Below are 23,470 nucleotides of genomic sequence, written 5' to 3'. Positions count from 1 at the left end.
CACAGAGGTAAAAAATGGGTATACTGCTTTTCCGAATGGAACTCTTATTTTGTTAAACTTGCAGATCAATCTCCCAAACATACTTGGAAGCGAGGTACAGCCTGTTCCTTGATTGATTCTTTTTGTGCTTCTAGATCACTCATCAATCACTGTGAGCTTGTGATGGTGTATGATGTTAATTTAAGTGACGATTTGGTAATCCAGCTAGGGATATCCATGCCTGTGTCAAAATATAATATCACTCCAACCCTGAAGCGACTTGAAGTAGATCGTTCTTCAATTTCGTTGCGTTGGAATTCCTATTTGTGGCAATTCACTACCAATATGACTTTAGTAGGAATACAAAAGGTTGGGGATATTACTAAAGGAAATAGAAATCTCGGTGTAATAGAAGAATAAATAAACAACATTTCATTATTTAATCTAAAACACTTAGGAAACAAACAAAAAACCTCTCAATAGTCATCACAAATATTCCTTTAATGTGGAACTTTATTTGTTAAAATGACAAGAAAAACGGTGAATGTAGGTCTTTGAGATATAATAATAAAGACTATGTTCAGTACTGTTGTGTTAAAAAATGTATTCTCCAACTATACAAAAGTAACTTGAAACAAATTAAAATCAAAAGGTACAATGCTGACAATCATAAAATGATAAAATGTATCTGTCGGCACAACACTAAATCCATCTGGTCTATGTTCAAGCAGGACAGATGCAAACTCAATGAGACCTTGCATTCTTCGATTTCCGCTGAAGCATGGAAAGATCACATTACAAAAGTATTTCAATTACCCTCACGTTTTACAGGTCTTTTGCATTTAAGATTCTCACAAACTACGATGGACAATTGTGAATTGAACCTCGCTGACATAGAATGGGCAATTTCTGAAATAAACTCTTCAAAATCCCAGCCTCATGGGATTCCGGCCTGTGTTTACAAATCTAATCCCAAGTTCTGGGCGTGGATTCTTAAGGTCAAATTTTAATATATTTTTGAAACACAGATTCTTCCCAAATCCTGGTTACTTTCCTTAATTGTACCCATTTAGAAAAAGGGGGATCTGTGGCTCCCTGCAAATGATAGACCTATAGCCCTGACGGACGCATCTGCTAAGATATTTTATATTCTTGTGCTTCATAAATTGGAAAAATATATTACAGCACATGAAACTTTATCACAATTTCAAAATGGTTTCAGAAAAGATATGGGGACAGCATTAAACACGACCATTTTATCCAACATTTTGGCTCAGTCCAAATATAAAGGATCAAATACAATTTACGTCGCCGCTTTGGATATGTCGGCAGCTTTCGACAGCGTTATACGCGAGATCCTGAGGGACAAAATTACTAAAATGGGTATACCTTATCAGATAATTCTTTTAATATCTATGCTACATGCGAAAACGGCGTAGAAGGTAAGGATTAATCAGTCGGGTGCTCTGACTGAAAGTATTCCTACTTATGTAGGAGTCAAGCAAGGGGGCATTTTAGCTTCTACTCTTTTTAATTCATATTTAAGTGATTTAGATGATGAATAGAACATAACTAACATATTTTCTGTTAGATTGGGGAGGTTACGCTTACATTGGATAACATTCAAAGACGATATTTTATTACTAGATACCACCCCATTTGGGCTTCAAAATAAACTATATATTTTCTCATTGTATGTATTTAAGCACAATTTAAGACCTAATCCAACTAATTCTAAGATAATGATTTTTACTGGAGGAAGAAAAAGGAAGCCTTATAAATGGTCTGTTTAAGGCATCCATATAGACCAACCACTATCCGTAAAATACTTAGGATATACTTTGTGCAATGCTTCTTCTGTGAAAATGTTGAAAGAAATACTCAATCAGAAGCTACAACCACTTCTATCTCAAATGAAAGTAATCTACTGCAAATATTGCAAATTTTCGCTGCTCCCCTTGATAGACTTCTATACTTTAAAAGTAGAATCAGTCAATTTTTAAATATATTACAAGGCCTTGCATGGAAGACTACGCTTCATTTAGCTCCTTCCGTCTCTAACTCTATAATACGTCACAAACTGGGATTGATTTTGTGAGCCACCAGTTATGAATGGCGGATGTTAAACAATTATGCCAACGTTTTAAATCCTCCTATAAACTCCATTCATCAAGATATTCATGGTTTGATGAGTGAAAATGCTCCTAACTCTTTTGTATACCCTTTGTCTGCCAGCAATGTTGGGAGAACGATAGAGTCTGCCTTGCACTGTTCTCTCTCTCACTGCAGACCAACAGGTCATCCACATACTGTATGACCATGCTCAGCATTTGCAAGTTACTCAAATCCGTCTGGCTCACCCTGCTGAATATACTGGGGGATTCGCAGTACCCTTGTGATAATCTTGTATGTTGAAATCGGACCCCCTTATAGGTAAATGTTGTGAGGTACCTGGAATCTGGGTGTAGCGCTATGGAGATGAAGGCATTCTTAAAGTCAATCACTGTAAAATATTTTGCTTTTGATTGCAAGTTGCACAATTTTGTGGCCGGAGTCGGCACAATTGGGAATTCGGCCATTGTTTAGGGGGTGGATGTCCTGTATGAATCTCCACAATCCCCCTTTGCTTTCTTTATGCAGTATATGGCCATATTGCATGGGGACGTGGAAGTCTGTATTATGCTTTGTGCCATAACGCAAGAAGCATGGTGCATATGCCCGAGTCTGCTTCATGGGCCAGTGGGCGACTGCTTTGCTCTGGAAAACAATGCTCCCTCTTTTAATTGTATTCTGACTGCCCCTGCTCTTTTTAGCACTCCCACATTGTGAGGCCCTGTTGTCCACAATTTTCCAGGGACCTTCTTTAAATCTTTCTGCGTATACCGTCCTAGACTCCTTTTTCAGCATTTGTGTTAGTTGTGGCACTAGCCGTTCTAACACTCATCTGGTGCAGGGGATGCACAGTTGGAACACTATATCCCCTTCTTCTGCTTCCTCCACATTTGCAAAAAGCTGTACGTCAGTCACATCCGTTATTGTCAGCGTGGGGTTAATACAGAGTACTGTACGCCCTTCTATGTCATCCTCATCTGTCCCACATAGAATCACCATGTCCTTTGTAGTAATCACTTCTTCTAGATGCAGCAATATTCATGGCCTTGGGGCAATTTTCTTGTGGCAATGGGGCCTGAACAAGAATTCTGAAGCAAGTTGAAATGTCTTCCCATTTATTGCTGGTACCCATACCAGTAGTCTTGGAACCCATATAGGATTAGCTTGGGGGACATGGCTTGTACTCACAATTTGCTGTGAGCATATATGGCCTGTATGATCACTGCCACCCTGACTGAGTATTCGCCAGGCGTTGAGCACACCATTACCTTCTCTGTAGATTAAATGGTTGCATTTAACCTGCTCAGTAGGTCCCTTCCTAGTATGATAACAGGGGTACTCTTTGAGTACAGCAAAGGCACTACAATGTATTGTGTGCCGATCGTTAAAGGTAAGTCCTTTGTTACTGGAACTGTGACAATAGCCCCAGAGAATCCCAACATGTTGAGAGGGGTCAGTAATGTGAGGCAGACATCATTTTGATGATTTATCAAGATATGCCATTTTATTATTAAGGGAAATATAATCAGAATGCCTCACTGTTCTAACTCTTCCGAGGATTTCCCTGCCTAACCAAAACTAAGGGAACACACTCTAACACAGGATAACTGGCACTCACACAAAGCAACAAATACACAAAGAAAATATATGGCAATACAGCATAACATGAACACCATACAGATTCTGAATAACCTTCTAATGTCCTGGGTGGATTCAAGGTCAATTCTGTTAGTGTTCAAACAAAGAAAGAAACATCTCAAATTGGTTATTGATGTTTCAAAGTCAATGTAAAGGTTTGATACCCAAAATTCCAATGATAGCAAATCTCTTCTCCTTGGTGAAATATCCACTTTCTGCTACCAATGGTAATCCCTGCCACAGTGCTTTATGACCTCTTCAAGAAGACTTGCCACAGTTGAAAAGAAATGCAACATCCACAACTGTCAGTGATACACAGTTCTTGATCAACAGTTAGTATTCTCTTGGTTGCAGTTTTAGAATTCACAATGTAATATTTGTCAGGATGACATATCAGTGCTGCTGCTTCCACTTCAACATTGTCACTTCTACTTGATCCACTATGAGAACAATCACCTTTGTTTCACAGTAATCCACTCTGTGTTTAGACTACTACAATGTTGCATCCAATGACAAACAGATATACCACCTCGGTTTTAGTACTTTGGACAACACCACAGCTTTGGTGATTTGTACTTCCATATAGGCTTTGACAAGATACACTTTAAAGTGCTTCAACAACTTCAAGTAGGCAAGGCACTCTTCCTCTGAACAACTCTCTTCAAAAGGAGCAGCCTCTTTGCGTCTCTTATCTGTCTGCCGCAATAACAACCTGGGTTTGCCTGTCATGATCTCTGCTTCCAAAAGATCAGGACTTGCCCGACTCCCTTGGAAGCAGACCCATAACCCCGGTTCCGAGTGCCAGCCAGTCCCAATTGGGACCTTTTGGACCCTGTCCTGGCGCCAGTGGCACCAGGCTCATAAAGATGCCCAGTCCCAGCGCTGGAAGCGCCGGGCTCATAATGCTTGGGTGGACTTACCTGCAGCAGACCATGCTGCTTACTTACCTGCCAGTTGAACCCCTGATCCTCTTCTGTTTGGGAATACTTTTCCTGTTGGGTGGGGCAGGAGCCACTCCCTAGGTTCAGAACACTGGAACTCTTCTGGAAAGCAGGAACTCTTTTCTTACCTAGGCGTGGCTGTGGAAGGAGACACCTAAGCACTACAGGAGGCTATTTAAACCACACCCGATGGATGAATCTTGCTTTGCGTTATTCTGCATTCTCTGCAGCAGAACGCTCATCGTGTCTTCTGCTTCTGATCCTGGGCCTAAGGGAACAAAGGCTTACCATCCTGGAATCCAGTCTTCAGCAGCACCTGTAAAGACAAAGAAAGAACAGGTTAGCACTACGGTCTTCAGTGGCAGCGCATCTCTTACCTGGTCCATCGGCTATCACCAACGCCTCGCGCTGCATTCCGGCATCTGAAAGACAAAGGCTTACCTACTCTTCGCATGCTCCGGAGGTCTTCACACTGCATTCCGGCATCTGAAAGACAAAGGCTTACCTACCCTTCGCATGCTCCGGAGGTCTTCACACTGCATTCCGGCATCTGAAAGACAAAAGCTTACCAGCTCTTCGCACGCTCCGGAGGCCTTCGGCGCTGCATCCCGCATCTGAAAGACAAAAGAAGGTGCGTTTAAAGACATTGGGCAACTTTATTACTCACGTGCCATTACTCCTTCCCACGCCGAATCCAGTGGGTATTCCAGCACCCTTCAGCTTCTCTAAAGCTCCGAACTTGTACCTGCAAGATAAAAGGGATAGTTAGTGCGCATCGTGAAGCAGGCTACAAGCGCTTACTTACGTGCTTCCAGGCGCTTCTATTCCTCACGCGGGTTCGATCCTCAACTCTCATCAGCCCGCCATCCGCCATCGCCGGAACCCTGCAAAACAAGAGATAGCATTACAAAAGACTTTTAAGACATTTGAAGTGCCCAGAACTTACCGTTCGTGCAGTTAACGACGGACAGCAGTCCTCTGAGGTCAAGAGGCCTGCACCCTTATCCAGTGAAGAAACTGGTTACGGCACCATGCCCCGAGGCAGATGGAGAGCTTGGCGTTCACTTACCTAAGGTGAGGGCGTTAACCTTTGGGGTTCTACAGGAGAAGAGAAAGGGAAGAGGAGAGAGGCACCCAATAACCCCAGTTCATTAATCCCATATTTTCTATCTGCAGACATCTTACTCTTCGAGTCAGACATACAGTGCACAGAGGTCCAGCCCAAAGAGCCAACCGTGTGTTACACATCACCTTTGAAGATACGGCATTCACCCAGTCAAGACCGGCGCCTCTGCGGGAATCAGGTGAGCGTTACAGAACGCAAAGCCTACCGCAAAACTCCCACCCAGGCGCTATGGAAACCTCGGATACCGACCAGCTAGCCCAGTTACTTGGGGAACTAAGAGCAGAAGTGCATGCAGCCTGTCAGGAAACGAATGCTCTAAGAAGGGAACTGATTATTTCCAAGGAGCGAACAGACGATCTCGCTAGACAATTGCTACAGTCACAAGCCGGACAAACTCCGTTACCCGCATCAGGGGCAAATCTTCCTTCAACATCCTCTACGAACCCAGTGCAGATCAACCTACCTGGGAATGTACCTCTGGCTCCGCCCGAACGATTTTCTGGTGACCCAAAGAGGTTTGCAGTATTTATTAATCAGTGCCGGTTGCACTTCTTATGCCGGCCAGCAGCCTTTCCAACTGATCAAGCTAAGGTAGCTTTCGTGCTTTCGTACCTTAGTGGCAATGCGGCAGACTGGTCGATCCCTCTAGTTAATCAAGATGATCCGGTTCTCCATGATTTTCAAGCTTTTCAGCTCAGTATGGAAAAACTGTTTGCAAGACATTCACAGGGGCAGGCCTTGGACAATGAGCTCCTTTCAATGCGACAGGGTAATCAAGACCTTTTGGCTTATATTGCGTCTTTGAACAGACTGATAGTGGAAACTCAATGGCCTGAGGACAAAAGGATTACGCTGTTTTATAGAGGTCTACGTGGAGAGCTCAAAGATGTGTTAGCCCAAGTAGTGAATCCCCCGCAAGACTTTTCGGACTATATTGACTTAGTCGTTCAAATTGACCACAGACTGCAGAACAGGAAGGCCGATCGTTCCAAGTTTGATGCTCGAGTATTTTCCAAACCACCAACTCCTACCAAAGGAGTAGACTCCGGGGAACCCATGCAAATAGGGGGCCTGAAAGGACCACTAACACAAAAGGAGCGGGAAAGGAGAAAACAGCTGCAATTATGCCTCTATTGCGGAAACTCGGGGCACTTTCTTCGAGATTGTCCGGTGAAACCAGCCAAGAAGGCAGTAGGAGCTGCAGTTACCAGGGTCACAAGCTCTGAGCAGGGAAACGACCTCGCCCGACAAGAATAGAGGTCCTCTTGCCGAGCAGTAATACCAGTTCCGTGACCTCGCATTTCGTGATACCTATGGTCCTCATTAGCCCTGAACATCCGGATCGATTACATGCGATTGAAGCTTACGTCGACAGCGGTGCAATCGGCAATTATGTGGATCATGAAATGGTTTTGAGGATGAATCTGACTCTTTGTCCAAAGGCTGTAAAGGACGTCATTACTACGGTGGATGGTACAGAGATAGCCTCCGGACCAGTAACGCATACCACCCAAGAAGTGACGCTAGTAAGTCAAGATGGACACCATGAGAAGATCGTGTTCGATGTGATCAAGGCCCCTCAGTTCCAGATTATTCTAGGAATTCCTTGGTTAGAGAAGCACAATCCTCAGATCGATTGGCGAGCAAGAACGGTTCAGTTTCCAGAATGTATCTCTACTTGTCATCCTCAACCTGGTGTTGCACTGGCAGCAATTTCCTCGGAGGCTCCCCAGTTACCTCCTGAATACCTAGAATTCCAAGATGTTTTCCGGAAGGATCAGGCTAACTCTCTACCTCCTCATAGGTCTTATGACTGCCAGATAGACCTGATACCTGGATCTACTCCTCCTTGTATTAGAATTTATGCCCTCACCGAGCCTGAGAATCTTCACCTCCGACAATACCTGGATCATTACCTAGCGAATGGGTTTATTCGTCCTTCCAAGTCCCCTGCTTCCTCAGCTTTGTTCTTCGTTCCAAAAAAAGAAGGGGACCTTAGAACTTGTATAGATTATCGCGCCCTGAACCAGATCACCGTTAAGAATAGATATCTGTTACCTTTGATCCCTGAACTCCTGGACCAAGTCAGAAAAGCATGCATATATACAAAGCTGGATCTTAGAGGAGCCTACCACTTGGTACGAGTAAAAGAGGGCAATGAATGGAAGACGGCCTTCCGCACCAAGTATGGGCTATTTGAATATCAGGTCATGCCCTTCGAACTTTGCAATGCCCCGGCCGCCTTTCAATATTTTATGAACGATGTCCTCAGAGAGCTCATAGATGTGTGTGTTGTTGTTTACATTGACGACATCCTCGTTTATTCTTCATCGGAAATTGAACATCGGAAACACGTGAAAATGGTCCTCGAGAGATTGCGTCAACACAAACTTTTCGCTAAGTTGGAAAAATGTGTTTTCAACGTGACTGAAGTTGAATTCTTGGGATTCATATTATCACCTAGCGGAGTGCGTATGGATTCAAAGAAGGTCGATGCAATTCTCAAATGGCCATCGCCATCCTCCGTAAAAGGTGTTCAAAGCATGTTAGGCTTCGCTAACTTTTACCGCAGGTTTATCCCCGAATTCTCTCAAATAGTCCAGCCCATCACCGCCTTGTTAAAGAAAAACAAACGTTTTGAATGGTCTACCGAGGCGGAACAAGCTTTCCAGAATTTGAAGACTAGATTTATCTCTGCACCGATCTTAAAACATCCTCGCCCAGAACTCCCCTACATCGTTGAAACTGATGCTTCGAGCCTTGCCATGGGGGCAGTTCTATCACAAAAGGACCCAGTAACCAATCAGTTGCATCCCGTGGCATTTTGGTCCCGCAAATTCTCGCCTCCTGAAATCAATTACACTATTACTGATAAGGAACTTCTATCTATCAAGTCCGCCTTTAAGGCTTGGAGGCATTATCTTCTGGGGGCCCGACACACCGTTACTGTGATTACAGGTCACCGAAACCTGCAATATTTGAAAACCGCAAAAGCTCAATCCTCTAGGCAACTCCGTTGGGCACTATTCTTTGCCGAGTTTGACTTCATAATTGCCTATCGACCTGGTACAAAAAACGGTAAAGCTGATGCCCTTTCTCGGATGGGAGTGGAAGAACATTTGATCAATCCTAAACCTGTACCTATCATTCCCGAACAAAGAATTCTAGGTGTAATCGCCACACAATCCGTAGAGGAAGTTAAGGATAAAGCCAGGCTACTGGTAACTCCAGCAGACATACAGAATTGGCATCTACAGGGAAAGGACTTTACGGTGAAGGACAACCTATTATGTTTCCAAGAACGGTTATACCTGCCCAGCACAGATTTACAGAAAAAGGTAATCTCTTGTTATCACGATTCTTTAATGGAAGGACATCCCGGTATGACCAAGACCTCGGAAAAGATCAAGCGCTACTTCTGGTGGCCGTCTTGGAAAAAAGATATCAGAGACTTTATAATGTCCTGTGGAGTATGCACCCAAAACAAGAGTCAAAAGGAAAAACCAGCCGGCCTCTTACGCCCTATTGACATCCCGCCTCGCCCTTGGCATACGCTTTCTATGGACTTCATCACCGATCTACCTCCATGCTCCGGATACAATACGATCCTAGTAATCGTGGACCTATTCTCCAAGATGGCGCATTTCATTCCACTCAAAGGCTTACCAACAGCAGCAACTCTGGCCCGAGAATTTCTCGAAACAATCGTCCGACTGCACGGTTTTCCTTCAGTTCTAATTTCGGATCGAGGTAGTCAATTTATTTCTCATTTTTGGAGAAGTTGCTGTCGGTCGGCTCAAATTGATGTGAGACTTTCGACCAGCCACCACCCTCAAACCGACGGACAAACCGAGAGGACCAATCAAACTCTGGAACAGTATTTGCGCTGCATGCTACAACAAACTGAAAAAACTTGGAAAGATATCCTTTGGATAGCCGAATATGCCTACAATAACTCTGTCCACTCGGGAACTGGGAAGACCCCGTTTTTTCTTTTATACGGTAGTCACCCTCGAACCTCGGAGTTGGATCCACTCCAAGATCTTGGAACACCAGCAGAAGACCACCTGCATTCTACAGTCACCCAAGCCTTTAAGGAAGCCGTTTCTCACCTTCAAAGGGCTAAAGAACAATACAAGAAAGGAGCAGACCAACATCGGAAGGAAGCCCCACAATATCAAGTAGGAGATCAAGTCTGGTTATCCACCAAATATCTACCTCTAAAAGGACCACGCACATTCAACCCAAGATACCTTGGTCCCTATTCCATCACTACCATAGTAAATCCAGTAGCGGTCAAGTTGGACTTGCCCCCTCACATGAAGATACATCCGGTCTTCCACGTCTCTCTATTAAAACCCATGCAACCTCAAACCCGACTAACTACATCTCCAAAACCTATTCTAGTTGATGGAGAACTCGAGTTTGAAGTCAAAAGCATCCTGGATTCCAAGATCTCCAAATCTAAACTATTTTACCTGATTGACTGGAAAGGCTACGGTCCCCAAGAAAGATCCTGGGAACCTGCAGAATATGTCCACGCGCCTCGTCTAATCAAAAGATTTCATCGAACATTTCCTCACAAGCCCAAACCCCCGGAGAAGCCCGGTTTGGGAGGGGCCTTGAGGGGGGGTGCTGTCATGATCTCTGCTTCCAAAAGATCAGGACTTGCCCGACTCCCTTGGAAGCAGACCCATAACCCCGGTTCCGAGTGCCAGCCAGTCCCAATTGGGCCCTTTTGGACCCTGTCCTGGGGCCAGTGGCACCAGGCTCATAAAGATGCCCAGTCCCAGCGCTGGAAGCGCCGGGCTCATAATGCTTGGGTGGACTTACCTGCAGCAGACCATGCTGCTTACTTACCTGCCAGTTGAACGCCTGATCCTCTTCTGTTTGGGACTACTTTTCCTGTTGGGTGGGGCAGGAGCCACTCCCTAGGTTCAGAACACTGGAACTCTTCTGGAAAGCAGGAACTCTTTTCTTACCTAGGCGTGGCTGTGGAAGGAGACACCTAAGCACTACAGGAGGCTATTTAAACCACACCCGATGGATGAATCTTGCTTTGCGTTATTCTGCATTCTCTGCAGCAGAACGCTCATCGTGTCTTCTGCTTCTGATCCTGGGCCTAAGGGAACAAAGACTTACCATCCTGGAATCCAGTCTTCAGCAGCACCTGTAAAGACAAAGAAAGAACAGGTTAGCACTACGGTCTTCAGTGGCAGCGCATCTCTTACCTGGTCCATCGGCTGTCACCAACGCCTCGCGCTGCATTCCGGCATCTGAAAGACAAAGGCTTACCTACTCTTCGCATGCTCCGGAGGTCTTCACACTGCATTCCGGCATCTGAAAGACAAAGGCTTACCTACTCTTCGCATGCTCCGGAGGTCTTCACACTGCATTCCGGCATCTGAAAGACAAAAGCTTACCAGCTCTTCGCACGCTCCGGAGGCCTTCGGCGCTGCATCCCGCATCTGAAAGACAAAAGAAGGTGCGTTTAAAGACATTGGGCAACTTTATTACTCACGTGCCATTACTCCTTCCCACGCCGAATCCAGTGGGTATTCCAGCACCCTTCAGCTTCTCTAAAGCTCCGAACTTGTACCTGCAAGATAAAAGGGACAGTTAGTGCGCATCGTGAAGCAGGCTACAAGCGCTTACTTACGTGCTTCCAGGCGCTTCTATTCCTCACGCGGGTTCGATCCTCAACTCTCATCAGCCCGCCATCCGCCATCGCCGGAACCCTGCAAAACAAGAGATAGCATTACAAAAGACTTTTAAGACATTTGAAGTGCCCAGAACTTACCGTTCGTGCAGTTAACGACGGACAGCAGTCCTCTGAGGTCAAGAGGCCTGCACCCTTATCCAGTGAAGAAACTGGTTACGGCACCCTGCCCCGAGGCAGATGGAAAGCTCGGCGTTCACTTACCTAAGGTGAGGGCGTTAACCTTTGGGGTTCTACAGGAGAAGAGAAAGGGAAGAGGAGAGAGGCACCCAATAACCCCAGTTCATTAATCCCATATTTTCTATCTGCAGACATCTTACTCTTCGAGTCAGACATACAGTGCACAGAGGTCCAGCCCAAAGAGCCAACCGTGTGTTACACATCACCTTTGACGATACGGCATTCACCCAGTCAAGACCGGCGCCTCTGCGGGAATCAGGTGAGCATTACATTGCCTTTCAGGGTCACTTCTCTCTGTCTTCCCCAGTCTCTGGCACTACAGGTTGTGTAAACTTCAGAATAGTCTTCATAAGCAGCCAATGTCCCTTCCTCAACTTCATCTACACCTTTCTGCCAGTCATCAGCCCAAGAAATTACCCAAAAGCCTTGATGCCACTCTCTTAGCTTCGGGCATGGCTTGTACACTTGTATTTTAGGCCAATGAACTGTTATCAACTTCACAGTACAGTTAGATTGCTTCTTAACTCTGAGAAAAGCTGGTTTCACCGTTAGTATAGGAGGGATGTTGACTTGAGCAATGCTTGTTCTCTTCTTCAATAGAACATTCTCTTTAACTTCTCATCAATGAAAGGTATGCCACATTAAAGGAAAGAATAGAGTTCAGTCTCTTTTTAGGAATCACAATTAGGCCCACGCAACCGCTCCTTGATGTAGTTTCCACAAGTTAAAGGTTTCAACAGTTGTATTGTCAAGGTAAAATATTCGGCTAGTACCTAGTAGTAAATGCATCAAGCAGTGTCAGGTTATTCAAAATAATGCTGTAAGGACCATCACAGGTAAATCCAAGAGAGAGCGTATCACAAGCGACAGGAAAGACCTACATTGGCTAGCTATAGAGGATTGCATTACTTTAAATTCAGAAAGAACACAATGAAATGGCTCACTGAGAACGCTACGTAACACACACTCTCCCCATGTATACCTACCTCCTCTATTGTACCTGACATAGATCTACTATTATGTAAACGCTAGCGATATGATGACTTTTTGCCCGCACATTGTCTATACTTATCCACCTGTGTAGTCAAGAAAACTGATTGTTACCATGCTCTGTAAATTTGTAGTGTGGAGTCAAGAATATTGATTGTTACCATGCTCTGTAAATTTGTAACTTCTATACCTAAGCTGTAAGCCTTCTTGTCACATGCGCCCTGCAACCCCAGGGTCCGGTGCGCACAATAAATAAATAAACAAACAAGCAAACAAACAAACAAACAATCAAATTACTTAAGTTTCAGAAACAAGCTTAAAACCTTACTTTTTAAATAATGGTTCAGTGAACAATTAGGGCCTCATTACACGGTAGGCGGTGAACCATGGCGCACTTAGCGCCATGGTACATGCCGGTAAAATACCGGCACTGCCTTGGTGGAAAGGGAAATTAGCGCCCCATTCCAAGGTTGGAGGGGCGGTAATTCCCCCTTCCACCATTGCCCTCCCCCATTCCCATTTTTGCCCCATGGGGCATAATGGGAATGGGGAAGGCGCTAATTACGGCACCGCAAATTGCGGTACTGTAATTAGCTCCCTGGGTCCCTTTGCGGGTTGGTTTTTAACGCCTGCAAAAAGCAGGCGTTAAAATCCCCAACCCGCAAAGGGACCTCGTAGTAAGGCGGTAAGGATTAACAGGTACCGGTAAAATACTGGTACCGGTAAACCCTTACCGCCTACCGTGTAATGAGGCCCTTAGACCCTTATCCTTCACTCTAATACAGGGATACTTCTGAGCCACCAGTCTATGTTGTCTCGTCACACTGTCGTCCTTGTCTGCATGTAATGCGCCCTGATGCCTGCGGGCGGCGGCGCTATATAAATATATAATATATTTTAAAAAATTAAAAAAATAAGTTAAATATTTCCATCATACGCGAGTGCTAAATTTCCATTGTTCAGGTATTTCAGCTTCAACTAACAACTTCTACTCGCTTTAAATCTTACGCAAGTTAACAGGGAGCTGGATACTGTTGCCGGCAAAGCTTGTGCAAGGTGCTAGAATGCTGTGCTTCACTCGCAGTCTTCTTTGACAATTACTCTGCGGGGGGTGGACTGCTTTCACTTATAATGTTTCTGACTTCTAAGTGTCCCACACCCTTCCTCTTTAAAGATTTCTCCAGTCCAGCCACAAGTTTACAGAGCCCCTCTTGCTCCTGAGACCCATGGCCTGACAAATGCTCCATGCTTCGATCTCCAGCACATCGTCTTTACTGCAACCACTGCCATAGTGTCACATGGGGAAGGACAGCTCTCCTGCACACCTTCCGCTGCACAGCCTCTGCACTTCCAAGTTTGGGGTAATAGGACCCTATCAGCACAAGTTGGTGAAACCTGCTGTTTCCACATTCTGCTGTCCTTGTTCTCCCACTTCTGCTTGGTTTGCCAGCCTTATGCCTTCTTCCTTCTGCTACTACTGCTAAGGCTTGCATTCAAGTCAACCTTCCAGCTCCTTCCAGTATGTCTAGTTGCCTGCACCTAAGGGGGCCTTTTATGCCTCCCAGATTCCTTCTGGTGTGGGCAGTTAGGGTCAATTGCCTGACTAATGCAACTGCATGCATCTTCAGCCCTCTTCCTCATCCCAGTACTTATGGGACTTGTAGTGCCCTTGAGCAAAGGTGTTTCTTTCATCTTCTGCTGTTTGGCAAATAGCCATAAAAGTGTGGGATAACAGGGAAAGTTAAACAGGTTTGTTTCCCAGACTTCCTGGTCGCCCCCCCCTGTGATCCTCCAGCAGTACACCAACCCCAGGGTCGGGATCGGGAAGCGCCTACCTCTCCCTGGCCAATAAGGAGGGTCCCAGACCAGGTTTCTGGTAGGAATCATCACTGATTCATCACAATGTCTATAACTTTCATTGACAGTGGGAACCCCCCTTCCTTTATACAAGACTTGGTGGCCTCCCTATCTATTAGGAAAGCTAATTATTCTAGTCCTATCTTCACTGCTACCTCGGGTTCCTCTTCTGGGTCTTCAGCTACTGCTAGGACTGGACACACATGTTTTTTCTGTGGGCACTCCTATTTGGGTGCTATATTTTTCAGGAACTTCAAAGGACTCCCTCCTAGACCAGTTACTCCCATGTAGTAGGGTACCACATTCTGGCCCAATAATGTAGTGTCCCCTTGAGTCTGTGTGCGTGCTCGTAATACACTTAGGGGTGTTCCCGGGACCCCTGCCGGTCCTCCTTGTGTGAAAGGATGTGCCTGCTGGGGCTGAGGTGGTACCTGCTGTGTTTGTAGCTGTTGGGGATGCACCTGTGGCTGTTGGAACTGCTGTGTCTGTGTCTGGTGCATGGGTCGAACTTGCTGTTGTGCTAGTTGGTATGCTTGCGCTTGCTGCCCAAAAGGGCACATACATGCAAAATGTCCTTGGTTACCGCATATAAAGCATGGCCCAATAAACCTGTACCTGCCCCCCCGCCTCGTTTTGAGTACCCTCTCCCTTGCAGATAATATGCCATGGGCTGGCACATCCCCCCTTGTAGATATCTCACTGGCTGCTGTACCCCCCATTGTGGGGCATACTGTGGCTGCATGTTTTCCCTTTGCTGCGGCACGCTCTTTACTGTGAATCCCCCTCCCCTGTTGGACACGGGCCACCGCTGCAGAATCTGGGATGAGCATTGTCCCTACCATCGCCAACTTTGCTAGCTTCTTCTGTACCAGCTTGTTCTCTGCCAGTGCAACATTGTCTGCTCTTTGTCCCTCATTCACTTGCTTCTTCTTACAATAGTGTATTATCGTCGCCTATATTTCTGGCCACCCCTTTGCCTCTATCCCCGCTATTCCGTTTAGGGAGGCCTGTACATCTGATGGGAGGCCCTTAAACAATATATGGTAAAATACCAGGATTTCCTAGTCTCTAATGTCCAAAGCTCCTGAACCCGTTGTATATACTCTGCAGGAGTATCCCTACAAAATATCCCCACCAAAAATATCGCCGTACATATGGCCGTTTGTCTGCAGGGTCCTCGTCCGGTTTCATTTTACGGGCCAATACAGCCCCCACATCTGAAACTATGCGGGTACATACTCCTTAATACTCTCCACACATGGGCACGTGACCAAGCAGTCTGCCTTCACACTTAGGAGGAAGACAGGGTTGAGGGTGTAACGTACTGTTAGTCACATTTAAGCACACAATAAAGCTAAATCCATCATATATACTTGGTGAAAAATATATTCTGTATTATTAAGTCAACTATTCATAACAACCTAAAGTTAAAGTAAATCATTTAACACTGAAGAACAGTATGTGAAAAAACAGTAAAGTGTCTAAAGGAGATGTAAACACAGTTAACAATAGTTGGATAGGATATTCGGGCTACTTTAGAAGCCTTAAACGAGTTCAAAAAGTTCAAAAATGAAAACAAATCTGTTAAAAGTCTAAGGCAACTATTACAAATCTGAACAATGTTCCTGAAGTACATTTCTACCAGATAAGTAAAATAGTTCACTACTTATATTTTTATGAGTGTGTCCATAAAATTCAAAGGGACAAAGTTTCTAGGCAGCTTGCAGTTATAATAAAAATGAAAGTAGCCATTACTAGCAAATCAAAGGAGCCACAGAAACCTTTGGTTTTGAGAGGTTAGTGGACTATATCAGAGAACATCCATGCCCTCACTTGATGACTGGATGCCCGGAGATGGAGCAAGAAACATGATGCAGCTTACTGGTGGTGGGGTAACTGATGCAGGGCTGCAGGCAAGGCCCCAAGATGGCAAGACCAACAATGGATCCAAAGTCAGGCGAACCAAGGAGGTAACCCAAGCTGATTGAACCTGTTGAGAAAGCCCAACACTCGTGGTTACAGAGGTAACCTTTGGCCTGAAGGTTTATTTTTGGTTGTAGGGCCAGTTAAGATATGATATGGTTCACGCCACTTGGGGACATGATTTGGGAACCGCTTCTTATGGGATGTACCTTCTGACCCTTCCAACACAGTATTGTGCTGATTTGGGAGCTCAAAAGCCCTATTTTCCATTTCACTTCCCTTACGGATCCTTTTAGGGTTTTTGACAGCCATTATGCTTTGTATTCGAAAGACTATGCTTGCCAGTATTCCTTGCTCAGTGCTCCATTTCCACACTTGCAGGACAAGGTTGGCTGGAAGATAAGAAACACCTGTGATTGCAGGTGCTAGCAAGCATCATACCTGAGGTCTGTGATCGTTAGCCAGCATTAAAAGCTTCTGTTTGCTTAAGTCCAGTGTTGGTCATTGATGTAGTTTTCCTGTTTTTGATGGTCCCTTGTTCCTTGTTTTTTGCTTAGTGTCTAGTTCCTCGTTTTGTATTTCTTGTTCCCCGGATTTCGATTTTATGTGCTTATTAGTATTTTTCTGCTATCTGGAATTCCCTTTCTGTCTTCCTCTCTTTTGCAGTCAGCACTTTCCAGTGCTTTCCTTTTTCCGTGCAGGGCAGTTTGTCTGTGTTCTGTATTCCTTTGACTTTGCCCTATTCTGCAGTTTAAACTTGATCCTCCAGACGCACCTCATTTCTAGATTTCCTATTTTGTCCCATTTTCCCTTCCCACCCTGGATGGGGAAAGGAGATGTTTTGCACTTATAATTTTGTTGTCCCTGCCCCGGTTCCTTTACGTTGTCTTGGAGTCTGTTCCTGGTGTTCCCCTACGCATCTCCTTTTGTTCCATCTTGATTGTTAAATGTACTGTGCTGCTTGTATCCAGCTCCTGTGTGAATGCCTATGTTTTCCTCACTATTCTGTAATCACTATTCCTACATGTCCCTTGTCAGGAGTCTTATGTAGTAGGTTATCCTGCCGTTGTTACAGCCTTTCTGGGTCCCTGTTTGATCAACAGCGTTACTGGGCTTCGCTGACATTTCAGCTGGTATTTCTTGTCCTTGTGAGTGTTGTCTGTAAGTTACCTTCTACAATACCATCAAGGGTGTTAGCTCACAGATCCTGTTATTGCTTGTACTGTATAACGGCAAAGCGCTGGCAGTCACTGTAACAGCAATTGTGGGTGAGGAGCTTGCTGACTTTCTTTGTAATCATAAGGAGATTCTTCGTGCTTACCCCACATCCCGTCGTATATGTTTGTATTCTTATCATGTTCTACTTGCACATCCTGGGTTTTAGTGTGCATACACCTTGGTTCCTGAGTGCATGTTGTTTGACACAACGCTATACACTGTGTGATCTTGTGCACATTTCCCTTTCCATGTCCACCTCCATTGCCCTCTCCTGACTGACTCTTTCATTCAGATTACGGGTGGCTCCATTGCAGGATATCTTCAGAACAGGCAGCAGATGGGCCCCATGAGGAGGAGCAGTTGGAGAGCTTAGAGCTAGGGCGTACCAAAAAGGAGTAGGTATTTTTGAACAACAGAAACGATGCAACGTGGGTTCCATCCAGGAAGCAAGGACTCCCAGTCTCCCTGTTCAGGTTCGATGCGTATCACAGGTCCACGAAGCTCTGGAGCACCAGAAGTCTGCAGGAACAGAGGTTCCAATGAGCCCTGGCAGATTGAAGAGACGGAAGAGCCTGAAGTAGGATTCCAGTGTATAGAGAGGTCGTGCTTCAGTGTCAGGAGGATCCGCAGGCAGAAGCAAAGTCAATATCAAGGATTTTCAGTGACGTTTCATCTCGCCAGCATTTCCCAGCAAGTATCCAGATACGCAACTCCAGAAAGACAGAGTATATTCCTAGAATACATACACAAGTCCACATGTTCACAGCTATGGAGAAGCAATGTAGACATATTGGCTACTAAAGGTAGCCCAGCAGAATGTGTTTCTTACCTTTGGTGAAACTTCATTAAAAGTCTATCAGCAAAACCCGATCAGGATTTCAGATCCAAACAAAACGGTTTGGGCACTGCCAAAGTTAGCAAAAGGAAATCCAAAAATGGGTTTGTGATCTAACACTGTGACAGGACACTTCGAACATTCTTTTCCATAGATCCTGCACTAAGCTCAGAGAGCCAAAGCTTTCCTTTATCAAGAGTGTGCAGCTTATGAAGGACTCATTTTATTTATGCTGTAATTGCTGTACCTCTTTATTTATTTAGTTATTATTCTATTTATTCAAAATATTTATTTTCTGACTACTATCCAACAGGCGGGAATTCATATCAAACAAAAGCATTCCTAGATCATAATCCCCAGCATGCAACCCTGAAGTGAAAACGTTCAAAGATCCTACAGCAAACATTCTTATGTACCGGCAAATTGGTCTGCACATTCAAGTTAGAGTAACCCACATATGGCTACAAACTGTTGGGTATTCCACCAGGGCTAGTCTAGTACACCACAGTCAATACACAATGAAGGAAAGCACAGAGGAGAGACACAAAAGGAGAAGCCACGAGGCATAGGAGGGCTAAGAGTTAGATGCAGGAGGGTCAAATGGGTCAAATGTACAAATCATTAAATGCCCATCAGACACATCCATACTTCTCCTCACCTATTTCCTTAGCAGACAGTGAGACAGAGGATCAGAATCCAATCATCACAGCAAGGCCTCATGTCCATTCCTTAAGAATTCCCTTCGTTGGTGCAACCAATGCACTATACAGCCAAGCGAGGAATAATAAAGGCGTCCTGGGGGCTAACCAAGCCATTAATGAAGTCACATCTACCGTTTCTATATAAAGCGCCTGCGTGGTTTGTTGAAATGCAGAATCTAGGGCCAATTTTAAAAAGAAGACATTTAGAAGGATCATTTTCATGACACCTTTCTTGCTCACGTATTTTCATCAGCAGGACAAATAAAATGTTAAACTATAGTATTCTTCATACCCCACTGTGAGAAACAAGTATGCAGTGCAAAAACACCACAACTTATAGATTATTATACAATACATTCGTATATATACAATCAGCCTCATTACGACCCAGGCGGTAAGTTACCGCCTGGGCCGTGACTTTACCACCATGGCGTAAACTACGTTTACGCCATGGTGGTTGGCGGACTTACCGCCCCATTCCGACCTTGGCGGGGCGGTAAGTCCCCAATCCCCATTTACCCTTCCCCATTCCCATTTTTGCCCCATAGGGCATAATGGGAGTGGGGAAGGCGTTAATTACGCCACCGTAAATTACGGTGGCGTAATTAACTCCATGGTCCCTTAGCGCCATGGATTTTAACACCTGCTAAAAGCAGGTGTTAAAAGCGCCATGGCGCTAAGGGACCTCGTAATTGGCGGTAAGGGGTCGGCGCAGCTAACGCTGGCTTAAACCCCTTACCGCCAGGGTCGTAATGAGGCCCAATGTATTTGAGACACAGCTTGACATGTCTCTCTGTGCCTATTCATCAGTTGTGGAACTTTGAACAGGAGCTATATTCACAGTGGGCCTCATTAGGACCCAGGCGGATTTCGCGGTGCTAAATGCACCGCGAAGCACGGCGGAAAGCCGTCGATAGCGCCATGGGGGTTGGCGGATTTACCGCCCCATTCCGACCTCGGCGGAGCGGTAAATCCCCAATCCCCATTCTGCCCTTCCCCATTCCCATTCTTGCCCCATAGGGTATAATGGGAGTGGGGAAGGAGTTAATTACGCCACCGTAAAATACGGTGGCGTAATTAACAACGAGGTCCCGTAGCGCCATGGTTTTCTCCGCCTGGTAAAACCAGGCGGAGAAAACCTCCATGGCGCTAAGGGAACTCGTAGTACGGCGGACGGGTCCGCCGCGATTAGCGCTGGCGGAAACCCACTCCGCCTGGGTCCTAATGAGGCCCAGTGTACTATATTTATAGGGTTTTCACTTCAATGGTGTGAAATTGGGTCACAGACATCAGCAAATAACACATTACTTTTTGTCTATTTTTCAATATCTTGCCACTGAGCTATACAGCTATTGATCTATTATTTGCATTGCAAAAAGGTTGATATTACCGTTTAGGGATATTATTTCCTCTGATTCAAATCTACCTTCATAACTTCGGGACCCTAACACAACCATGAAACATGCGTCTCGGAAATACGACGAGAAAAGGGATTGTTACTACAGGTACATGCAAAGTAAAGGTCAGGACATCATGAAGTGTGAGAACGATCAAACAGTTCTGTACTAACCTGCTCCCTTAAAGCAAATCGCTATGAGTTGGCTTCCAGAGACTGCCAAATGAGAAGAGAAGGTGTAAATATTCAGTGCTCAATTCTGGTGTTTAATTTGTCTCCATGTATTTAGACCCTGTGGCAGATTAACAAACAGATGTACCCAGAGATTACATTTTTTGCCCAGGATAACACAAGTAGGTGCTGTGAAGGATGTTTAGTTGATCAAGGATAGGCATCCCCTACCGCGTAAACCCTGGGGAGTAACTAAAGCAAATAGACAAGAAGATGTGGGTAACGCGGGACAAATTGCTGAGACACTCAAGCAAAATAAGTAACCATCGTATGGGAGCCCATATGAGGGGATAGGCCAGCTCAAGGATAATAAAATCAATTAATGTTTATTGTTTACATATTAAATCACATAACATATGGTACTGAATCCATCATAAAACAGCATAAAAACAGACAATCAATACAGAATATATACAGATAAAGTGCATGACAACCACCTAAACTCCCTGCAATGCAGGATGAATACAAAGTGCAAAGTGCAATAGCCCCCCAGGGAGAAAGGAAAGGGGAAACCAATCTACCGGGGAGGATCAGAGCAGATTTAAAAGGGGCAAAGAGTGAGAAGGGGAGCATAAGAATAAAAAAAAGGATACCTTAGTAAGGTCCTAATACTAACCCCAATCTCGAAATGCATGGACAGTCCAAAAACCAATTCTGAGTCTAGCTGCAAATATTCCAACAATTAAGAATAGAAAATAAGAAAAATTTAAGAAATACAAAAATTACAAAATTACGACACCTCTCCAGTATCATATTCTAAAGTGACAGAAATTATTTATACAGCTTAGTGGACAAGCTTGCAGTGCAAGATTTGTAAAAGGTGCCACCTGCAACGCTTGTCACCATTTCGACCTAAACAGTCAACCACCGGCACCTAGTGTGACTTCCACCGTTCTAATGTGTCACACTGGTGTCAAGATTGGGTAGTTTCGACGACCTCAAAAATTGTCTAAGGCGGAGGCCACAAGGGGGCGCACAGGCGATGGCAGCCTGAATACGCCGCTCCCGCCGTAACTGGGCTACGCAGAGGGATTGAGCCCCCCCCGCCACCCCACCACGGGACATTTACGGTCCGCGGAACCCGTGAACCTCGGGTGCCCCCCGGGGTGAAAGAGCGGCATCTGGGGACCCCCGGGTGCCCGAGAACGAGCTCTGCGGCCCAAAGGGAGGAGCCCCGGAGAGCCCCAGGCAGAGTCCTGACCATCGAGGGAGGAGGGGGTGTGCGCGGGCGGCCCGGACTCGCTGGTGTGCCCGACCCCCTCATCACCCCGATCACGGAGCGCGCCGGCGCCCCGGCGGAGAACCCGCCGACGACACCCCCGCAGCACAAGAGCAAGGAACCGGCGCGGAGGGGAAGTCCCCGTGGAAGAGCCGGATGATACGCGGGTCGCGACCCGCTTAAGGAAAAATGGCCTGTCTGCGCTCCCGAAATCAGAGCCGAGGTAGGTGGGGGGGCTGGGGGGGCCCGCCCAACCCTCAAGGACCCCAGAGGACCCATCGCAGGGCACATCGGAGGGCACGGAGGGGCGAGTCGGCCCTGCCCCCCCCTGCCGAGCCAAAAGGGAAAAAAAAAAAATAAATTAAAAAAAAAAAAAAAAGGGTAAGAAGTAAGAAAGAGGAGGGGAAAAATGTCCCCAGTTCTAAAATTGAAATAGAACATTTGGAGGAGAGTATCCTTGAGCACATCACTTCCCCAGGGGCCCCTGGGTTCTTTCCCAGGGCGAGTGCCCGCCTGGGGGCTCTCACTGGAGGAATCACGCCTGAGAGCCCTCCAACAGACCGCTATCGGACATCCATAGCTGCTCCCCCCCACCCTAAGAACTGCTGACCAAAGATAGAGGACACAAGGGGGGGGAGGGGGTTTGAGGCCCCCACCAGAGGTCTGGTGGGGCGTGTGCCCGCCCACGGGTGGCCCCTCACGAAGGGCCATACCAGAAGGAGAGAGAGCGCGCTCCCCGACCGGGCTCTGTCCCTTGCCCTTAGGGGCGCGCCAGCGGAGGGGAGAAGTAGGAGGACCGAATGAGTTGGCGCCATACCCTCCAGGAGTACCGCTATCAAGACACCAGAAGGGAGAACAGCGACCCGGACCGACGGACCGGCATGTCCCAATCCGAGACCCCACCCCCGCCCGCCCACACCATGGTCCTGCAGGAGATTAGGGACATGCGGGCAGACATTGCCCAGAAAATGGAAAACATGAACCGCAGAGTGGACAAAGTCGAGGATAGACTGTCACAATTAGAGTCCAACCAGTCCTCAGCAGCGACCCAGGAGCTGGACACGACCCTGAGACTAACGGCCCTGGAAAAGAGAGACGAGGAGAGGGCAAGACAAATGGACGACTTCGAAAACAGAGAGCGGAGGAACAACCTCAGAATCTTTGGGGTGCCAGAGTCGGAGGGGGAGACGGAAAGAGACCTGACCCGGGTGGTGAGGGACATCATTACCCTCCTCTTCCCGGATGAGATGACAACCGAACCGACGTTTGATCGGATCCATAGAGCGGGGGGAAGAGCGGGGGCCCCCGGTCAATTCTGGTCCGCTTCCACTATTACACTGAGAAAGCGAAGGTTTTAGAGGAGGCCAGGAAGTCCCGAGAGATATCCTACAACAACGCACAGGTG

The sequence above is a fragment of the Ambystoma mexicanum genome, chromosome 1q (assembly GCF_040938575.1).
Source record: "Ambystoma mexicanum isolate Mex_15411 chromosome 1q, UKY_AmexF1_1, whole genome shotgun sequence".
Lineage (NCBI taxonomy): Eukaryota > Metazoa > Chordata > Amphibia > Caudata > Ambystomatidae > Ambystoma > Ambystoma mexicanum.
This window is presented reverse-complemented; position numbering follows the sequence as displayed.